This window comes from Lepeophtheirus salmonis, chromosome 9 (assembly GCF_016086655.4).
Source record: "Lepeophtheirus salmonis chromosome 9, UVic_Lsal_1.4, whole genome shotgun sequence".
NCBI classification, from domain to species: Eukaryota; Metazoa; Arthropoda; class Copepoda; order Siphonostomatoida; family Caligidae; genus Lepeophtheirus; species Lepeophtheirus salmonis.
Genome location: NC_052139.2, coordinates 3,794,264 through 3,814,983, shown reverse-complemented (window position 1 = coordinate 3,814,983; position 20,720 = coordinate 3,794,264). Strand labels below are relative to the sequence as shown.

Below are 20,720 nucleotides of genomic sequence, written 5' to 3'. Positions count from 1 at the left end.
TTTTAATTACTTTTGCCTTCATGAGAACTAATGAAGGTAATACCTCAATTATGATTATTTTTTAATTAGAATAGATGGATTAAATAAATACAAAACAAATATAAGGTAATACGTAGAACATCAAATATTATTCAAATAAATAATCTTCACTCTTTATGTGCGGGCTTGGACTCGCTACTTGTGACTCGCACTGGAGTCTATATTTTGAAAATTTGAGACTCAATTGATCTCACAATGAAAGACTGAGGAATTGGATTTTAAAGATAAAACTCGAGCCTTTAATGGATTGAGGACCATTTTAAACAAATATCCTCATAATTTGAGGGGTCGATAAAAATATTAAAGGACTTGGTTTTGTGAGTAGAAACGTGACTTGCAATCTGTATATTGACTTATTCCCACTTCTCCTATAGAGCAAGCAAATGTACTCCTGGAAATAAAACAAAATTTCAAAAAATAAAATACTAACATACAGGGCAAGTCAAACTGTTTTCACTACCGTTGTTGAATTTGGCTACGGACTCTACATGATAATTTATTATCATTTACTTTATAACAAAAGCAACGGATATCCTATGATGAAATACTCCTTTGAATTCTTCGCAACTCTCAAAGAAAAATTAGATGACTCACCCTGCAAGAAGGCAATCATTAATGAAAACTAAAATCATGCAATGTTTATATTTGAATATGTCAGATTCAAAAGTTTTGATTTGGTGTTTTTTATATGGATCCAACTTTTTTTTAGCTATACTTCCAAATACAGCTTCAGAAAATGTACTTCCGCTATATTTCCAGACTCATTTGTCCACATCCAAAGTCAAATTTGAACTGAGTTGAAGGAACTTCCTCATGAGTTTGTTCACAATCTTTTCTTCCTTTTTTCCCTTCAAAATTATGAAAAAATGAAAGGTTGTGTTAAAAGTTTCATGCAACATCTAAGAGCAGTTAATGTAAAGAATGCCAGAAAAATAACAAAAAAAAGGACAAGATGTGCATATCAGTGCACTCACATTTATAGAGTATTTGGGCGTTGGGGACTCGTAGTCGATCCGTGGACTGAGGGATGAGTCCAGAAGAGATTATGAGGTTTTGTGTTTTCCTGAAAAACAAAACATGCGATTATTCCCTAGCAATGCGTAAGAAATTATGCTGATTAGTCTGAAGAGAAAGTCTCACGAAAAAAAGCAATATTGTTCAAGACATGATGACAAAATAGCATTTATCTTTTGACCAAAAGACCAAATATATATGTAGCTATTTTATTTAAGCAAAATATGAGAAAAGTGTCTGATAATTCGCAATTTAAAAAAAATAGAGTATAAATTTTCAACTTAAAACAGATTTCAATTTGTCTAATAAAGATGTAAGTTATATCAATTTTCATGTAGTTTCACTTATATAATTGTATTTAGGAATATTAAGAAAGTATATTAATTGATTTATTGAGTCAAAGCCATGACAGAAATAACGTCAGCATTGATCAAAGCAAACAACGCTGATGTAAAAAAAGGTAAATTTAAGTGATGCTCAAGCCTACAAATATAGCTTTGAAAGAGTCACTAGTAATGCAGAACAAATTATAAGTTTTTGGAAACCCCCCTCCATTAATGCAGTGCACTGGAATGGAAAAATCATGGAAACTCTTGAAAATCCTAATTGTTCGGAAAAAAGATTACACATATTTGTTTCAACAATTGAAGGAGTAGAATTACAGAATATATTGGATCTATCCAAATAGAGAATTGCAATGACTAGGTCATCAATCATTTGAGTGATAAGAAATGTACAGAACATTTTTGGGCAATGGTTTTTGACACAAAAGCATCAAACAAAAGGAATGTATCTGCTTCTAATTACATATATATTCCACAATTGCTGTACATATAGTTATTTTGGCCTAATTATAGACACTTATTTTTAATGAACCCCAAGAATGTGTGAGTAATCCTTCTCCAATATGAAGTATCAATAGGTTAAGAAGTTTCTTAATTTGGAAGATTTCAAAAAAGTTTTGAAATATAAAACTATATATAGCCTGTACAATTAGAATAATTAAAGCAATTTGTACATTTCTGCATGCACTGTTAAATTCCTTGGTAAATAAAGGCCGGCCGTATCTTCTACATCTGCTCATATAAATGATTTAAATCTAATTTATACTGTCTTAGAATATAAAAGTGTACAACCTACTTTGTCATGAGCCACTATCAACGCGATGGGGTTGCATATGTGTTGTTTAACAGAAGAATTGATTCTATTAGCATTATTTATGGAATATATCGATAGAGCGGCAAAAGTTAGATTTAGGAGTAAAATTATGAAAATAGAAAACCCTTCAAAATGCATAAATAGATATGGAACTACCAAATTTCTACATATACCTAAAGAAAATACAAATGATTTGTTTGAATTGATTGGGCCAGATAGTTTGGCATTATTTCGAATATTGAATAAAAGCTCTGATTTTTTAAAGAGCAGATATATTAATATAAAATCAATCGTGGAAAATCTATTTGTTGTTTGTTTGGTTAGACTATAGAGACAAATAGGAGTCAAGACGGTTGAAATAAAAAATAAAAAAAAACTATGTTTATGAATAATGTTCAAAATTCACGTAACCTCGCTCAAAAAATGTAGAATATAAATGTCCTTTGTAGAGGATCAGGGTTATGTATTTTTGTTTTAAAATAACTTATATAAGTTGTAGAGCATAATTATTTTTCAGATACTATGAAGTATGGTTTTAATTAATATTTTATGTTTCTGGTTTATTCTAAAGAAAAGCTATCCGAAACGTTGACTTTTATTAAATTACATTAGATGAATCCTATCAAAAGACGTGAAATAACAATGAATTGCGCAAAAGATGAAAAAACGTATATACAGAATTTTACACGAATCATAATTCAAGATTAGAAAAAACATTCTATGTAGATATACATGAAAACACATCAATAAACGTGAAACATTTCATAACATACTAACAGTAGTCAATAATTACCATAGACACTAATAAATCAATTGGACAATATAAGATGGCATCGTCCTCAATCTGATGAAAACCAATATTGAAAGAAATATAAATTATTGATATTTGTTAAGCATTGTATGTTTTGTATATATTATGCAATGAAATGAAAATAATCCAATATATTTATTCGAAATGTACCAAAACAAAAAATTCCCAATTGCTTACAAAATTTTAACAAGTTGTTCAAAAGGCTAAGACTTAATACCAGAACAAAGACCAATCACATCCCGTAACCTTTTGAAGAAAAAAACGTGGCAGAGCAATCCCCTTTGTTCTGAGGTTACTATGAATTACTCAATAAATAACTATGAATGTACCCATATAATTGAATTTACTAGCTTTATTTTGAAAAGTGATGGAAAAATCCTTCATTGTCAAAGCTTATAAATTCAAAATGTAATAAGTGAAATACAGTACGTAAAAACCTGTCAGATAATTTTGTAATTTTCTTTACATATTATATACAAATTGCATTGTAGGAATGTATTTAAAAAAAATATTAATTAGTAACAGGGGCATTGAATGTTAGGTGGGGCTTAACCTCAAAAATTAGCAACAAAGTTACGTAATAATTTATTTAAATTGTATTATTTTGATTATTGTATATAAATATACAGTCATATCCGAATATAAGAAAAACATGCTTATGGTCAACGTTCTCTCGATGCCAGTTATATAATACAAAAATAGTATAGAAGAAACATGAATTTTTAAAATCCTCAAAGACTCAACTTCTTTCCTTTTTGGTATCATCATTATAGAAATTCATAAGAAGGAAAATTTCCCTATGGGTTTTTTTATATATATATAAGTACATTTCTTAAGCTGGCGCTGTTATTTTATTTATGAATGTTTCTTTTTAAATTATTTCTCAATGCTTGTCAATCAATACTGATACATATCATGAGTGCCCCGGACAAACACTTTTGCTCAAAGATGTGCTAAAAATATTCGACGTTCTGTCAAAAATAGGATCTAACCAAATAATCCCGAAATAAGATGTTTCAAAATTAATAACTTAGATAAGTTTCAAAGAAAAAGTTGTTTTTTATATTTTGTTCGGATATGAAAAGATATAATCAACATCTTTTGGGGATTCAGATTTATTATGGGGAGGCTTAAACAATATTATACTGTAGTATTGATTAAAATACTATGAAGAATATTGATATTTTGAAATATGTAAATTGAATTCATTTTTAAAATTGTGGAGAAAAATATGGTTGTTACTTATGAGATATATATCAATTGGTACGATTGATTTATTTGGCTACTACCAACCGTTTTCGGGCCTTTCCCCGATTCTCTTGGTGAAAATGTGCATGATAAAATAAAAGTACCGACATGAGGTACGATTGAAAATACGGACATTGAGTGTAAAAAAATAATTTCTCCTGAGTGGGTTGTCCACTGAGCAACGTAGTTCCTTTAAAGTCAATTTGGGGCATCGCTGGGATGTGACACTATCGATTGTCTAAAGTTACTTCTGTCCAGAGAACCATCCAAAATCGTCCTATTTAGATCTTGCAAAATGTAACATTACTGTCTAGCCTTAATTTTTGTTTATTTTGCCATTGATTGTTGATTGTAACGTTTTAATTACTTTACAAGTTGTCTATTTTAGAATTAAAATTGTATATATATTTTAATGCGTACATAATTTTGAGGGAACGTTGAGTGAAACTTTATATATCAAGACAAGACATAACTTAATGTCAAATATATACAATATTTTAAACATATTAAAGTTATGTAGTTCCTTTATAAAATTATTAGAAACATTTTTACGGAACAATAAAATAATGTTAAATCACACAACCTTGTATTTGATTGTGATAGAATTTTGCTATTTCATTTCCTCTAAAAGTTTGAACAATAGTTCTGTAATTATGTGTTTTATGAATGTAAAGATGAAATTAAGATTCATTAATATTTAAAAAATGTCAGAAAAATGCATGGATTATTCAATGTTAAAATTTGAGGCTGAAGCATATTGTCAATATAATATTGCGTCTCTCAAACTTACCTTTATTTTTATGTTTGAAATTATTAATTATTGTATTGTTAGTAAGTGGGCATGAAAATGAAACATAATATTTAAAATAAGGCTGCACAGTATTTTTGAGGTTAATATGAAATTTTAAAAAATGAATGAAAAAAATACATACAGGGTTTACTGTAAGTTTTAAACCTCTTTAATGTTTATTAATTTAGTGATATGTTGATCGTAGATTAACATATTAAAAGTAAATATTTCCATACATTTATTGAACTTTAATCTATATTTCATAGTTTATTTGATATACTCGCTTTATTTATCAATTACTCGTACTTCTCTGAGACGAGATTGAAATGGCTCACACGCTACATGCACCATATATTTGGGAAGTTTGACCCCTTATGTCACAATTGCTGTACGGAGATCTTCCAAATTGAAATAGTGGTGGATTTTTACTTTTAACTTTAGATGACACAACAGAAATTAATCGAAGGGGTTACGATAGGGACTCTTTTGGGGCCAAATGCACTTGCCCCAAAAATGTTTTTTTTTTTTCTCTAAGCCACTCTTGGAAATGAATGTTAATATCTATTGGAGTTCTGTCCTTCCAAAAGATCATCTTTATCGTTTAGATGAGTTGTTTTCAATCTACGGAACGACTACATCCTCCGATACATATGCAATGGAATCACCTGTGTTCATACAGAGACCTCCTCCTTCTTTTCTCCTTCACTTGAAAGCCCTACTCAAACTGTATGGGATCGACTATCCTCCCACTTTTGAATAGTTTGGAGGTCTAAAGGGACACTTTTTGATGATTCGACCTATCGAAGTCCTTGAAACATTGATCTCCTTTGCCCTTTTTAAGCATTGATCTGTTTGTGTTTTTTTAAATTTTTGCTTTAATTTACAAGAAGTTTCCCGGTTCACTAGCTGACCTTGGAGACAACCTTTTAGTTTGTCCTAAATATTTCTAGTCTCTCGAATCTTCTTGATGTTATATTTTACAGAACTGTGACTCATTGAAATTCTCAAAGTTCGAAATATTTGGTGCGATGATTTACCAGCATGACACAGATTTCCAACTTTGTGACCAAACCGTATATTAATCCCCAACAACAGCTGACATCAACTTAAGTCAATAAAAACCTTCTCAAAAAATAGTTTAATGTATTGTTTTAGGTACGAAGCTCTGAGGAACACCTTGTGGAATAATAATAAGTCAGGGCATACAATCTTGATCACTGTACTATACGTGGGCTGATAAATTGGATTTGATTTTCTCTATCAGTCTTTGTCTATTCAGTACCTGTTGCAGTCTTGCAGGCGACACAATTCGAAATGATTGGAGTCGGAACGGACTATTTTTGGGCCTCATATATTGAGGCATTCAGCCACTACGCATCCTTAATGGGGAGTATGATGTAAGAGCGGAAGGCTTCACTTCTCCTAAATTCCACCTATCCAGTGGTCCAGCAGTGAAACAAGACTCCAAGTATAGAGGGAAAAGAGGACAGCCTTAATGAGAACCGTAACTAATACATTTTCTCAAAAAAATCCATACTATTTTTTTTTTTTTGCAATTTGGATATTTTGGAACTTTTTAAAGAAATTAGATAAACATTAATAGAATATATTTAATTAAATAATTTTAAATTTGTCTCTAATATACTTTAAAATATTTATAACGTACTATTTTATTTTATATATACAGGGTGTCCGCAATAAATTGGAACTATCTTAAAATTCAACCTGCTTGATAAAAATGGAATTTGGAGTGTATTTGTTAATATGAAAAGGTTAGACATGATATTAAACAATAAATTTATTCAACATGTCCTCCCTCAGCAGCCACCTTCTTCTCCATCCTGTCCCTAAAGGATTTGCATGACCTGATGACTTCCGCAGAATCGACAGCATTCCACTCCCTCGTAATGGAGCTGGGAACTTTGTGGTGAAGACCGTAGGTACCTCTTACCTCTCCTTGGCAAGCCACCTGTCATTCTGGACGTTGTAGCTTCTGTCAACAGTCCAGTTCTTCGCGTCGGAGAAGAAGATGATTCTTCCTCCATGGCTCTTCAGGTCATTGAGGAGACGCTTACCGTTGGTGAGCCTGGTGGTCTTAATGGATGCCGTGAGGATGTGTTGTTTGGTCATTCGGTATGACCTGTACCCGAGGTCCTCATTCACAGTCTTGGAGACCAGCTGCTTGCTCACTCCACTGTTCTTGGCCAACCTGGACAAGGAAGTCCCCGGCGAAGCCTTGATGGACTTCCAGAGGCCTTCAAGGAAGCGGGGAGTGCGGATTCGGTCACGTCTTATGTTGCGGGCCTTGCAGCAGACCTTCCCCTCAACCTCCCAGGCATTGAAGACCCGGTACACCGTGGTCTTGGGGTGGTTAAGAAGCTTGTAGATAGCAGAGCGCTTGTGTCCCGCGCAAGCCAATTCGAGGATGGCGTCTCTCCTTGCTTGTTCCATGATGACTATTGTTTTTTGTCAAAACAGTTATGGTGGAAGTTATAGTGTATTGTTCACGCAACCTTTTATATTAGTATAATTTAACCCCAAATATCCACATTATGGATCTGGATGAAGTTTAAAGTAGTTGCAGTTTATCGTGGACACCCTGTATATATTTCTTTAATCAGTAAAACAATCTTTTTTTTAAAGTTTTTCCAAATATTATTCCTCGATTCTCTAAAAAAAATTTCATTAATAAAAAGATCATTTTCTTAGCGATGGTGCTCGTTTTATTACGTGTAGAAACTAAGTCCTTGTATTCTTCATTTATATTATATTTATTAATTCTTATACTTCCATTTGCTGAGTCTTGGCTGCAGTAAATTAACATTGATTGCTTTCCAAATAGTAAAATTTTCAAAGGATACCGTTTTGCAATTTTTTTTATAGACATTGTTTAGAAATAAAACTACTATATAACATTTTTATATGCGCAGAGAGGCCACCCACCTCTACTACATAGATGAAATAGTTCAGTTTATTAGTATTTAAAGGATTATTCGAAATGCTCCTAACTTTTTCAATATCCATTTTATTCTCTCCTTGAGATTCATCGGAGCTTATTCAAAATATGCAAGCATAAATCTATGCCTTGCATTGCCTGGAGTAACAGAATCGATTAGAATATAAATTTTGCTTTTACACTATAGAAGATATTTCCCCTAGAAATTCTTAGTGTTTTTCTTCGTTTTTCATGAGCACACTCACACGTAACTACTCAATACATATAACAATTCATATTACATGTCTTCTCCTCCAGAATGAGAAATAATAAATAAGGGTTGGAGAAAAAAATTGACTAACAAAAATATAAAAAAAAACCGGTATGCTAAATGCAAAACGCCTGGAAGAGTTAATTCGTTTTACATACTAGCGCCGATGTTTCAATCAAATCTTAACATATACTGAAAATGCACATGGTATATGATATACAAATACATAAGAGGCCAATAACAAAACAACAGTGCTCTTGTTATACATACACACGCCTACAATATTACATTAATACAACCACATTGTTATTTCTTAAATCACAAATTTTTATAGAAGGTTCATCAAGGATCACCCAGTATACACGCTCGATGCTACATACACACGCCTGCAATATTTCATTAGTACGATTAAATTGTTATTTCATATACATATGCCACTATATAAACTGTACCCGTGACTGTTTTTCTTACAGACAGAAAGACAGATGACAAACAAACTTTGCTTTATGCACAAAGGTAACAGAAATAACTTACTCCTCTGAATGTATATGCTATGAAGGGATACGTTTATAATAGCTTTTTATGAGGCTAGAATTAATTAAACTTTAGATTTAATTTTTGTGTGAATGATAGACCGTTAAATACAACGGTATGGCCCCAAGGCCGGTCGTCCAGGTTATAAAAAACGGAGAATATGTTGAACATTAAGGAGATAGATTAATGGTAAAGCTCATTGAAAAAATAAAGGCCTTTTAGACTTATCCCTGAAATACCTAGAGTTATTTTGTAAACAAGTTATAGGAAGAAATTATGAAAAAACATGCACTCACAAAATTAATTATAAATTCGATGTGTAATCAATCTTTATTTGGTATTACCACAAATCAGCAAATGGGGGTGAAAATTTGATAAATAATATCAAAGAAAAGTGCAAATCTGGTCAAAGTTTACGTTAATAAAAGAAATATATAAAGTAATTAATTTCTTTGAAAAAAAATCAAAACTTCATAGCTATTGAAGGAAAATTTAATTTTTTTCAAAAAAAATTGAGAAATTTAATTTTTCTAAAAAAAACACTAAAATTTAATTTTTTCAAAAAACTTTTGAAAAAACTATAGCCTTTTACAAAAAATTAAATTTCTTATATTTATTTTTTGAAATAAAAACTCAAAATCCATTTTTAATTTTTTGCTCTGCTGTATAATTTGCCCAAATGACTTTTCTTTTTAAGAAAATAAATCTTTACAAAAAATATTTTACCCCTATTTTTGCATAAAAGTTTTTCATCTTACCCCAAAAAAATAAACTAAAAAGAAAAAAATCTTTTATCTGTGGTGCTACAGCCCCTACAGCTCACCCACTGCGAACATCCCCATTATGTTACAATAACCACTGTCTATTTCTCACAATATTACAAATTTGAAAATAAAAAAATGAGTTAGGTGGGATTAAAAAGACTTAAAGGAAATGGGTGAGAGAAAAATCAAAGAAATAAAAATGAATCTACTTGAATACTGATAGGTATAAAATTGTCACTTTTATCTACAATCTTCTTATAACTGGCGTTCATGTTAGGTAATGGGATTTTTGACAATCGGTTCGAAAATGAAATAAATTTACTGTCCTAAAAATTGTAACCTTTTGCATAACATTCAGAAGGAGCCCCAGGTTTTTACACCCCCTTACCTAATATTTAATTTTTTCAACGTTTGCTGAAGTTTTTATTTTTAAACTCAAATGAAACGTAGAATCAATTAAAAAATTAACACTTCTATGAAGCAAATAATAATGGTTCGTTTTGTGGATAAAGCACCAATTTAATAGGAAAAAATAATTTTAGTAATCTAATAGATCCTTAAATACAAATTAAATATTGCTGGAGAGAAGTAATCATGAACCCAAAAGGGAGCTCTTGATTCTTGTATTATACTTTGGAGATAAGCCACTTATCCTAATACAGTTAGAACCTTACAATAAACCAATCCGAGGGACTCAGTCCAATATCTAAGTTTATCCTGATCTTTTCCTCCACCATTTTAAGAACCAGAGTAATTTTTACATATCTAAGAATATATAAAGCGAGATCTCTAATTTTTCATTGCAAAAATGACCATTTTTTATTTTAGGATCTGCTTAACATAAAACGTATTTATCCTTACAGACAAAAATGGTATTGTTGGTAATTTTATTTATTAGAAAATATTTGAAATATCAATTTTTTATTTTTGCTAAAACATGAAGAAGCGAGGGGCACCCTTCAATATTAATTAAAGTCAAAAATTTGCATAGTGAAATATTATTATAAAGGGGAAAAAAAGAAGTATAAAAATAGTTTTTAAGAGCCATCCTACCCACTTTACGCATGCTCAATTAAGATATACACAACTCCATAAATCACCACATAAAATTCAAAATGAGCACATTAAAACACCTGATCATTTTATAAAATGGCATCATCCGTATTATTATTATTACAAATAGAACGATTAGTCATTTAATTAGCAGAGCAATCCTTTTTTGTTAAAAAAGAATCAATTCCCCTCTTTTTCTTATCTTACACAATAGAAATGATATGTTATAATAATATTATTTTTTTGAAATTCGTTCAGCTGGTTGTAACTTTTATGGATGTTCTCAAAAAAAAGAAAGGAGAATAAAAAGAGGAGGAGGAGTAGAAGAAGAAAAAGCATTCTGCCCAGATGTATGATCTCTCTACATCCTACATCCATAGATTCAAACAACCATCTGTATTGGCGTTCCCTTTTGTTGCTCAGCTCAATATTAAAGATGAAAAAAGTTTCATACTCTAATACAGGAGCTCTTAATCTTTCTTGTTATACGACCCAATTTCAGACTCACAATCAAGCCATTTCCTCCCATCATTGTTCAGTAATTTAATAAACTCTCTAGCAAAAGTTGATTACTTTTTATAACATTTTTTTAAAAATCATTAAATGGAATGTGTCTTGAACAAAAATCAAAAAAAGGAGGAAAAAAATCAATAGTATTTATTTACCTCATAAACACATAGAATCCGATATTTTATAAGCATGTTTGAGTCAACTACAGACTCTATTTTCAAATTTGTGGGATTAGTTAATATAGACTAAAACTGAAGCTTATAAAATATCAGATTCTATGTGTTTATGAGGTAAATAAATACTATTGAAATATGAATATGGTCCTTTTCAACAGTGAAATATGTCCATTTCTCATTTTTTTATGGTGACAATCAATTTTGACTACTTTAAATGAAAGTTACGACACATTCAAATGGTTAAAACACAATTTATAGATAGAAAAGTTGTGGAAGAATATACTCAATATTGAAAAATACCATTCTTGCTTTCTTTTGTGCTGAGGGCCACCCATATATGTGATTTTTTATAAAATATATGGTATTCTGTTTAGAAAATATATTGGAATCTTCTTTTTTACATCAATGACATTTACATACAGACGCCATGAGGACTGGCCTTAACTATTGTGAGGCCATATACAAAATGTATGACCTCGGAACCTAAGCTCCAATCAGAATAAGAATATTTAAGGAGCATGGGACAATAACAAATGTGGAGGCTCTGTTATTTCTTAGCCTTTGTCAATTTTAAGTTCAATTTGGGATCATATTTTTTGTAGAAAAAAAAATTAGAGTCTTTTAGAGTTTTTTTTTTTTTTAGAAAATAAATCCCTCTGTTTTCTTTAATGACTTTTTTTTAATTTAACAAAACCTAACCTTTGCAAGGCCTATGAAAGTGCAGAGTCAACTGTGATTATGTAGGTTGCAGTGGCTTAAGGTCTATAGAACGTCCCCAATTGCCTCCTCCACCGCTTAAGAACCACTGCTCTACAGTTTAAACTATATAGACGTAAAAAAATTGTATATATTTGTATTATACATAATATAAGTAGTTGTTACCCTCCACGATTCATTATTATTATGTAGCGAATAAATGGTTGTTGGTTAGGGTTGGCGCGTGTTGTCGTTGATTTATATATGTACATTATACAATTACCCTTAAATAGTCATCTCATTGGAATGTGAAGAGTATAAATATTATATGGATATCAAAGAATGAGGGGAAAGGGGTTCGGAGGAGGAACAAATTGTTGATGTGCTATGCCAATTAGAGGGAATCAAGAGGAGAAAATTATTCAATTCGATTCTATTTATGTTTTATACGAGCATATAGAATTTCCAGCCCAAAAATTGACATCAGTGTAATATTGCCCGCAATTATATCTCCTTTTTACTGGGTCGTGCACAACAGAGTGGGGAAAAGAAAACTTGCAACAGTATAATTTAATTACAATATTATTCCCAATATTTTTAATTACGATGTTTCAATATGTAAACAAACGACAGCTGAAACAAAAACAACTAAGTTTTTTCTTTATCCCATGTCGCTAAGTGTAAACATGTCGGAGCAAGAACAAATAACTCAATGTGTGTACGATATTTTCCCCGGCAGTGTCAGTGCTGAAAAGGCTACAAAGGCTATCGGAATCTCCATCGTGACTGCCTACAACATCAAGAAGTCAATTTTAGCCAAGAAGAACCAAAACTTCCGCAGCAACAATTCAGCTGACATGTGGCTTGCCTCCACGTCACAATACATATGTTCTTCAGGATCTGGATGAGGTCAAAGTTTGTTCCAATTGTAGTGCACGACCCTGTATAGGGATTCATCTACCGATCTGTGCTATCTACAGATGGGTCTAACTCATCTAAGGGCCCGTTGATATTTTTCACATCTAATCTAAAGATTGCCCACAATGAAATACTCCTCTTAATTTACCCAATTGCACCCCAGGCACAAACGATTTATTTAGAATAACTGTGCGACCTCGAGTCTGGTTAATAAACCTCAATGACACTTCAAAGATATAAAATCGTCCATGCTCCACGACAATGGGTTGGGCAGTATAAATTTATGGTAAATCCAATCATGCTTCAAGTAAAAACACGGATTTTGGATTTTTTGAAAAAAATTTGTTCATTTTAAGACATTTTTTCTGGTCTAATTCCTCGAAAAAAAACTTCATCTACCTTATTTCTTTGCTCAAACGCCTTTATACGTCCTCAATCTGTACATATTATTGATACACAAATTACTAAATTTAAATTTAAAACTTTCTTTTTACATATTATGTGTGTTACGTCAACATGACACATGTTCAACATGAATGAAGATAAGGAAAAAATCATTTTTCGGTTATAGGAAAAAATCGCCGCTGCAAGAGCAATTCAGGACCTCTCTTAACTTTTTTATCCTTTTTTACAATGGTAACCTCTACGGGTGCTATCTCTAACCATCGATTGTTCTAAAAAATTAGGGTGGTATCGAACGAGACGTCAAAATTTTGAGACTGATACATCCTCAGTAAAATCCCCAATATTTTTTATACACGATAATAGTTTGCTAATATTCTTAATTAAGCCTAAATTAAATAATAATCAATTCTTATCATTATTGTTTGCTAATAACTCCGATATAGTCGATATAAATATATGATGACGACATTTAGCAAATATAGCTTCGTAAGACTACGTTTCCGTACAATTCGGATGCGTTCTTGCGATTTAAAACAAAAAATTAAAAATTTTCTTTATATTCCCTTATTCTTACAGATTCTTCATCCTCAACGGATGCTATTAAATTTATGTTTTATAAATTTTTAATCTATTCTGTACACACATGATTGGAGTTATTAATCATGAAAATATCTCAATATTTAAACAAGAACTAATTTTTTTTTTTCAATTTTACACTGAAAGTGCATCAAATTAGTAAGGAATTCAGATTTTAAATCCAAGACCGATTTTTTTTTTTTTTTTTTTTTTTTTTTATATGCACAAATTTCATAAGAAATAAATGGAGGAAGAAGGATCACGTAAAAAGACCGCATTGTTAAACATTTTAGCTTATAATTATCCCTTTACAAAAAAAAAAGCAACTACGTAAACACTATACACATATTACGGATCAAAAACAACTAAATTTAATATTTCAACAGTTAGAATAAAGAACACACAATCAAGCATATAACAAGAACCAAAACAGGACCAAATAGTAATAAAATATAAGAAGGAATCTACCATTAAAAGTAAAAACAGTCTCCATAGTAAGACTATTTCTTTTTTAAATCTTTGTAAGATCTTACAACCCACTTTAAAGAGTCGAAATATTTTGTGGACATCGAGGGGTAATACCTAATAACATCACCTCCATATTTTTTGGTTTTTTTGTTTAGTCATATGTGATTTTTCTAGTACGATATTTTGTTCCATACATTCTCAGACCGAAAACTGATTCTTTCTTTGGGACTGATATAGACAGAATTAATCTTTTAAGCCGGTCCAGGATGGTCTCACACCGATCTGGAATTTTCAAAATTAAACTCCAACCTAGTGTGTATCTTATTAGATTGCTCTGGAAATAAATTTCTTGCTCTCCACCACCCAAAAGGATCATTTTAAAAAAAATGCATATTTTCAAAATTAATATTATTTTTTTTCAGGTACAAAAAAATGAGCTTCCAATGAAATATTGGATTCATAAATTAAATAAAGTTTGAACAAAAAATTGTCTGAAAATTTGTTTGCATGTATATTGGACACATAAAACCCATGTGAGTGTCGTAATACACAACGCAGGGATCCTGAGATGAATTCCAAAATGGAAGAATAAAGTTTAAACTCTGGCATCAAAACTTAAATAATGATATATGCACAAATCTTTTTTATTAGTCTCGTCTGGATCATTTTAAAAAGTATTTTCCAGAAGATAGGGCTTCAAAAAAGCATAATAAGATACGCCCCATTTATACCCACTGCTGTCTAAAGTAGCTTTAGATTTACTTATCCATTTGGATTGATATATTTATGTGAGAAGACATCCCATTAAAAATAAATACAGTTTGCTGTTAAACGTGGAGGAAGATATTTGAGATTCCGTTTGCAAAATTAAACATTGAAACGACCTGCTTTGCTCAATGCACAATGCACATCCGTCAAATTAAGACATTGATTCGTTTATAAACTATTTGCACATCTGCAGCCTTTAATTTTATTTGTTTGTCTGTCTCAATTTGGACTTTATTTACTACGAAAAGATAATTATTTGTATAAAAATGATTCCAAGTAATCACTGATTGAATTTTTACAATGTATTCGATTACTTTTTGGTGTTTTTTTTTTGTTTTTTTTCAATATATGTAAATATTTTTCTATGATCAATATAGTCCAATAACTCATGTTATTTGCATACAATGCACTCCAAATTTTAAATTAATCTTTCAATGAGAGGTGTGGGGTCGCACATTGTCTAGTCAGATATTTAAAGGGTCGTACTAAAAAAGATTTGGGAACCACTGCAATAAGGAGAAGAAAAAATAACAAAACACTCATCATTTGGGTCATTTGAGGACAACTAGAGGAATAATAAAGTGATCACTGCGTTATTCTGTCAATGTAAATTAAATTAAATTAGCCGGAAAAGAAAATAAATTGCGGAATTAAAAAAAAACGTAAGGACTAGTTCATAGTATATATTAGAGTGTTCGCTATTTTTTAAAGTTGATCAAATTCAAAATATTCATGGATCATGAGATGTGTTCAGGTGTTGGTAATGACTTCCTAAATTTTATTTATGTGCAATCAAACCCGTTACCCTCCATCCGGCCAAAGTTCCTGCGTTCTGGAAATACTTCAAAATAAGGTCAGTTCAAAAAAGAAAAAAAAATATTACAATTAACGGATTAGAAAAAAAAATGATTTTATAATTTTTTTGAATGTGTTCGTAATTTTTTTGACTTTATTGTGTAGACGTTTTCATATGCAAAAACTTGACAACAACAAAGGAATCCTAGAAAACATTTGATCAAGAGAGAAGACACAAAAATGTAATTGTTACAAATCACTCAAGATCAAAATTGAATTAAAACTTTCAAAAGTCTGATTTTATGAATTAATTTACTGATTATTTAAAGATTTAAAAACTATTTATGCTTATGCCCATTTTTATCTTGTTCTTGAAAAAATTTAATTATATAAATAGCTGTATATAGACGATCTATAATTATTTATTTATATTTGTATGCCGTCAATAGTTACTACATGAGTTTTAACTTACAAACCTACTACATAATATAGTAAAAAAATTATAAATTAAGTTTTTCTTTTCTTATACCTTAATTGTAAAATTTTGTTTTTCTTTTTTTAATTTGATCTGATTTTGAAGTACTTTTTAACGCTGGAACTTTGACCGAATGAAGGGTAACGGTTTTTGATGGCACAGAAAAAAATTAATTAGGATGTCATTACCTCCACCTAAACACATTTCATGACCTATGATAATTTTGAATTTGGTCAACTTTAAAAAGTAGCGAACACTCTAATATATATACATATACTCATATATATATAGGAGTGAATTGCCTTCAAATCATTAATTACAACATACTATCATTGTAGTTTAAAGTTTTTTTGTGTGCAAGAGTGATTTTTAATGTCACAAAAGTATTTATCAGTACATAAACAATTCTCTAGTTTAAAAAAAAGAATTATGATATTAAAAGTCAACATAAAATTCGTTCAAGAGTGCATGTTTATGTACAAACATAAGGTTGAAAAGATGGGTTCAAATAGAAACGTTTTTTGAGGTTAACACAAAACATGTATCTGTTTTGGACTTTGCATCAACACAAAGCCCACACATTTCGTTTAACATAAACAGTTTTTTTGGGGGTTTTTTTTGTCACATTTTGTAACTTTATTCAGAACAAAATATACACTTTTTGACAAAACGAAAAGCTTAGCACATCCCATGAAAAATAAAATTTTAAGCTTCAAAAACAACAAAGGTAAAAATAAGAAAATAATCAAACTAAAAATAAAGAGAAAAGCAAATAAAAGGACTTAATTTTTCCACAAGGAAGTGCTCATTTCAACTCCTATTTTTTTTAATATGACACGCGCATCTTATACAGTTACAGTTATTCCTATACAAAGTTGTATCTTAATAACACAAAAATTATTATAATCGGTATTTTTAAGAGAAAAAGTTAGAATAAAAACTAAATAAGGGATAGAAATTATATTATTGGAGCTTAGATAAATTTTCCCTAAAATTTCACCAAAAATTATGAGTAGTCAACACATTTTTAACGTGCAAAAAAAGTTTTACAAAAGTAACTATCATTTTCTTCTACATTTGCATCTTCGTACGGTCAAAAATTCGCGCATTTTCACTTATGTAACTATGACACATATTTAATGTCTAGAGCTTCAAAAATAGTTTCCACATTTATACCAAAGAAAGGATATTAATCCTTTAAAAGTAAAAAAAATACTGATTATATGAATTAGTCGAGTAATGTTTTTGATATACCTAACATGAAAACTGATGATAACTATAGTACAAAAATATCATCATGTGGTTGTTTCATCAGTCAAAATAGAATAATGGCATTTATTGACTGTTATTTTAATCGAATAACTATTGTTAAGTCTAATACAAAATGTACATACATAATATTGAGAAATGTTTGATACAATTTCGATATATATGCCTTGTAACTCAAAAGCAACATCGAATGAGTTTCTCAATATTGAATGTGAATTACGTTTGCACCCTTTGGAAAAATTCATCAGTTTCTATAAACAAGCTATTCATATGAACACTTTAGAGGAACTGCAAATCGCACTTAAATTTAGCAAAATTGATACAGTTAAAAAAAAAGTAATTGATAGATTTTATTGTTGAAAGTCTCTGAAATACCATATAAGTTATAAATTATAGCTGAAAGTATTGGGTGTTTTTGTAAATTCAACAAATTTTATTTATTGCAAAGCCTAGAATAGACTCAAATATGTCTTATATCATATTGGCTGATGTATATATGATATAAAATTTTTTTGGGGATCTTCTTGATTTTTGTTCAAGATTATGTTTATGTTGACCCACCACATATCTAATTGAATTGTAAAATTCAAGACTATTATAAGCCTCATATCCTTGAAAACTCTTTATCAATAACATATATATGTTTTATCCTTGATCCCTACTAAATGAGAGCATTGCTCATATAAAGTGGGAATAATGTAAGAAAATCGAATAAAGCAATCATTAAATGTTTTTTCTTCAAATATTTATACAAAAATGTTGAAGCTACTGAATAAGTTCCTTGTTGAAAAAAAGAAAACTATGTGAATAGACGAAAAAAATTGGGGGCTAGGATTATTATATATATATATATATATTAAGGGGGGAGGTGTGCTTGGAACAAGTTAAAGAATATATCCAGCCGCCTCAATCAAGTACTTCTGATCATAGTTTTAGTAGATGCTATATGTATTTATTTATAACTAATTGGTATAATTAATATTTCAAAAAATTGACAGAATGCAATCAAACAACTCATTCCCTTCTTCTAAGAAACATAAATAAACCTTTTTATTAGGAAAGTCAATGTATGTTGGCAAGGATAACACAATCTGGCACAAAAAAAAAAAGGAAGTTGATAGATTTCAGCTATTTTTAAGCAAGGAAACATTTTGAAGGAAGTCCAATGTCCATCATTATTTTGCAAACGTAACATAATTACAAATGATAAAATATTATCAGCTCTTGAACTTTTGATTGGTGATTGATCACATTTTAAAATGTGATGAATAGTTGAGGCTCTTTCCAAACTTTAGAATGATGTATGAGCGACCAGCAAACAAGAAAGTCCCCAACTAATTGATATAATGTATGCGAGAGGAATCTTAGCCAAAGGGCAGCCGACTGAAGTCATTTGGTCAAGGAAAATAGGGTTAACCATCTGAACAAAACAAAATGTTTCAATTTTGAGCTCCGTTCACAAAAATTTCCGATGGACAAAAAGTATACCAAAATCAATTTAGTATTATAATGAAACTAAGTTGATATTCTAGATCCCATGGTAAGACTTTATTAAACCAAATTCTGCCGATATTTTTTACAACTTTTTTTTTTAATTAATTAGGATTTTGATGCTACTAAATCTGTGTTATCTTGTACAGAGAAGTGACTCGTAACACATTATTTTCAACTTTAGCAACAGCTAATAGTTAAAAATATTAAATGATAAATGCGTATCATTTTTAATATCCACCGTCGTTTAAGGGGGGTCGTATTTATCCGTCGTTCTAGTGTTAAATGAAATGTGATATAGTATAAAGAGGGATGTATTCCTGGTTTTAGAGAAGAAGAAAGTAAAGAAGTTACACGTTCTGACCTATATTGAGGACTGAGCATCTAGCAAGTGCAAGGTAAACACGGGAGTGAGAAATATGGTACTATAGCTTAAAATTATGGTTTTGGAGGAAAGAATATCACGTGATTCTGCTATAAAAAAAAGAATCTTCTATATTTCAAGTAACACTAGAACAGTTAATAGTATAAAAAGCAGTCAAAATTTTCAAATTCAGAAATACTTTTTTCACTCTGTGAAACTCATCAAAAAAAACTTCCATGTTTCTATATTATAGATCTATTAACATTAAGATCTCATAAGTGGCTTCCCTTAAAGTCACTAATATGATATGTTATACAATGAGTAATCAAAAAACTGATGGCAAACACTTTAGCCGTCGCAGTAGACTACTTGTAAATTGAAAAGTTAAAGTATTATAACTAATATTTGTGAGTTTACGTGAAAAAGTATGGGTAAAATGAAAAAAAAAACCTAAATAACAATTAACTATTTCAAAAAATATTAATTAGAAGTTAGACATAGAAAATCAAACAAATCAATAATAAAAAAGGATACGACATATTAATATTAAATATTAAAAATGGATTAAAAAAAATTATTATTGACAAATGGAAATAATATATATCCAAAATATAATGAGGTATTTTTAATCAGAAATAAATATACTAATCATTAATAAAAATAAAATATGTTTTTATCCAAACATACGTCAAATGCACTCAAAATACTAATAATTATCTTAAATAGATTCCACATCAATATGTTCAAATCTATGGAGCAAACTCAAGTGATCAAGAAAGAATAAAAAGAAAACGCAAGAACCGTTTTCTTTTTCTAAACTAAAAAAAAATATATATTTCGCCAAACACATTCATTCTTACTTATATTATATCGCACAACATGTCCTCTGTAAAAAACATAGGAAGGGCCTAAAATCAGTTCGTAGTTTGCCTATTCTTTCCAACAATTAACCTATTGTCACAAATATTACTGTTTGGAACTGATTGCAGCTTAACAATAGTTAATAAGAATTCAACCTATCAACGTTCAACACAATTATTAGTAGAAAAAGAAGCACACACATAGACAATTAACAACAAAATACACTATGAAACGGCGTAGCTCAATGGACAACACGCTTGGAAAAAATTATTTTACTAGAGGAATGCGTTGGTTACGTCTCAGTCGTTCCTAGATAAGGAATTATACTTAA

General features: G+C 30.2%; 1 long non-coding RNA gene across 1 annotated transcript; it reads right to left on the bottom strand.

The window, feature by feature from the left end:
• Positions 1-85: 85 nt before the first annotated feature.
• Positions 86-20,630, bottom strand: LOC121124506 (uncharacterized). The gene is made up of 4 exons (XR_005866319.2): positions 20,389-20,630; positions 1,014-1,102; positions 500-887; positions 86-430 (listed from the first exon to the last, which is right to left on the bottom strand). It is a non-coding gene; the product is annotated as an uncharacterized lncRNA (long non-coding RNA).
• Positions 20,631-20,720: the final 90 nt, after the last annotated feature.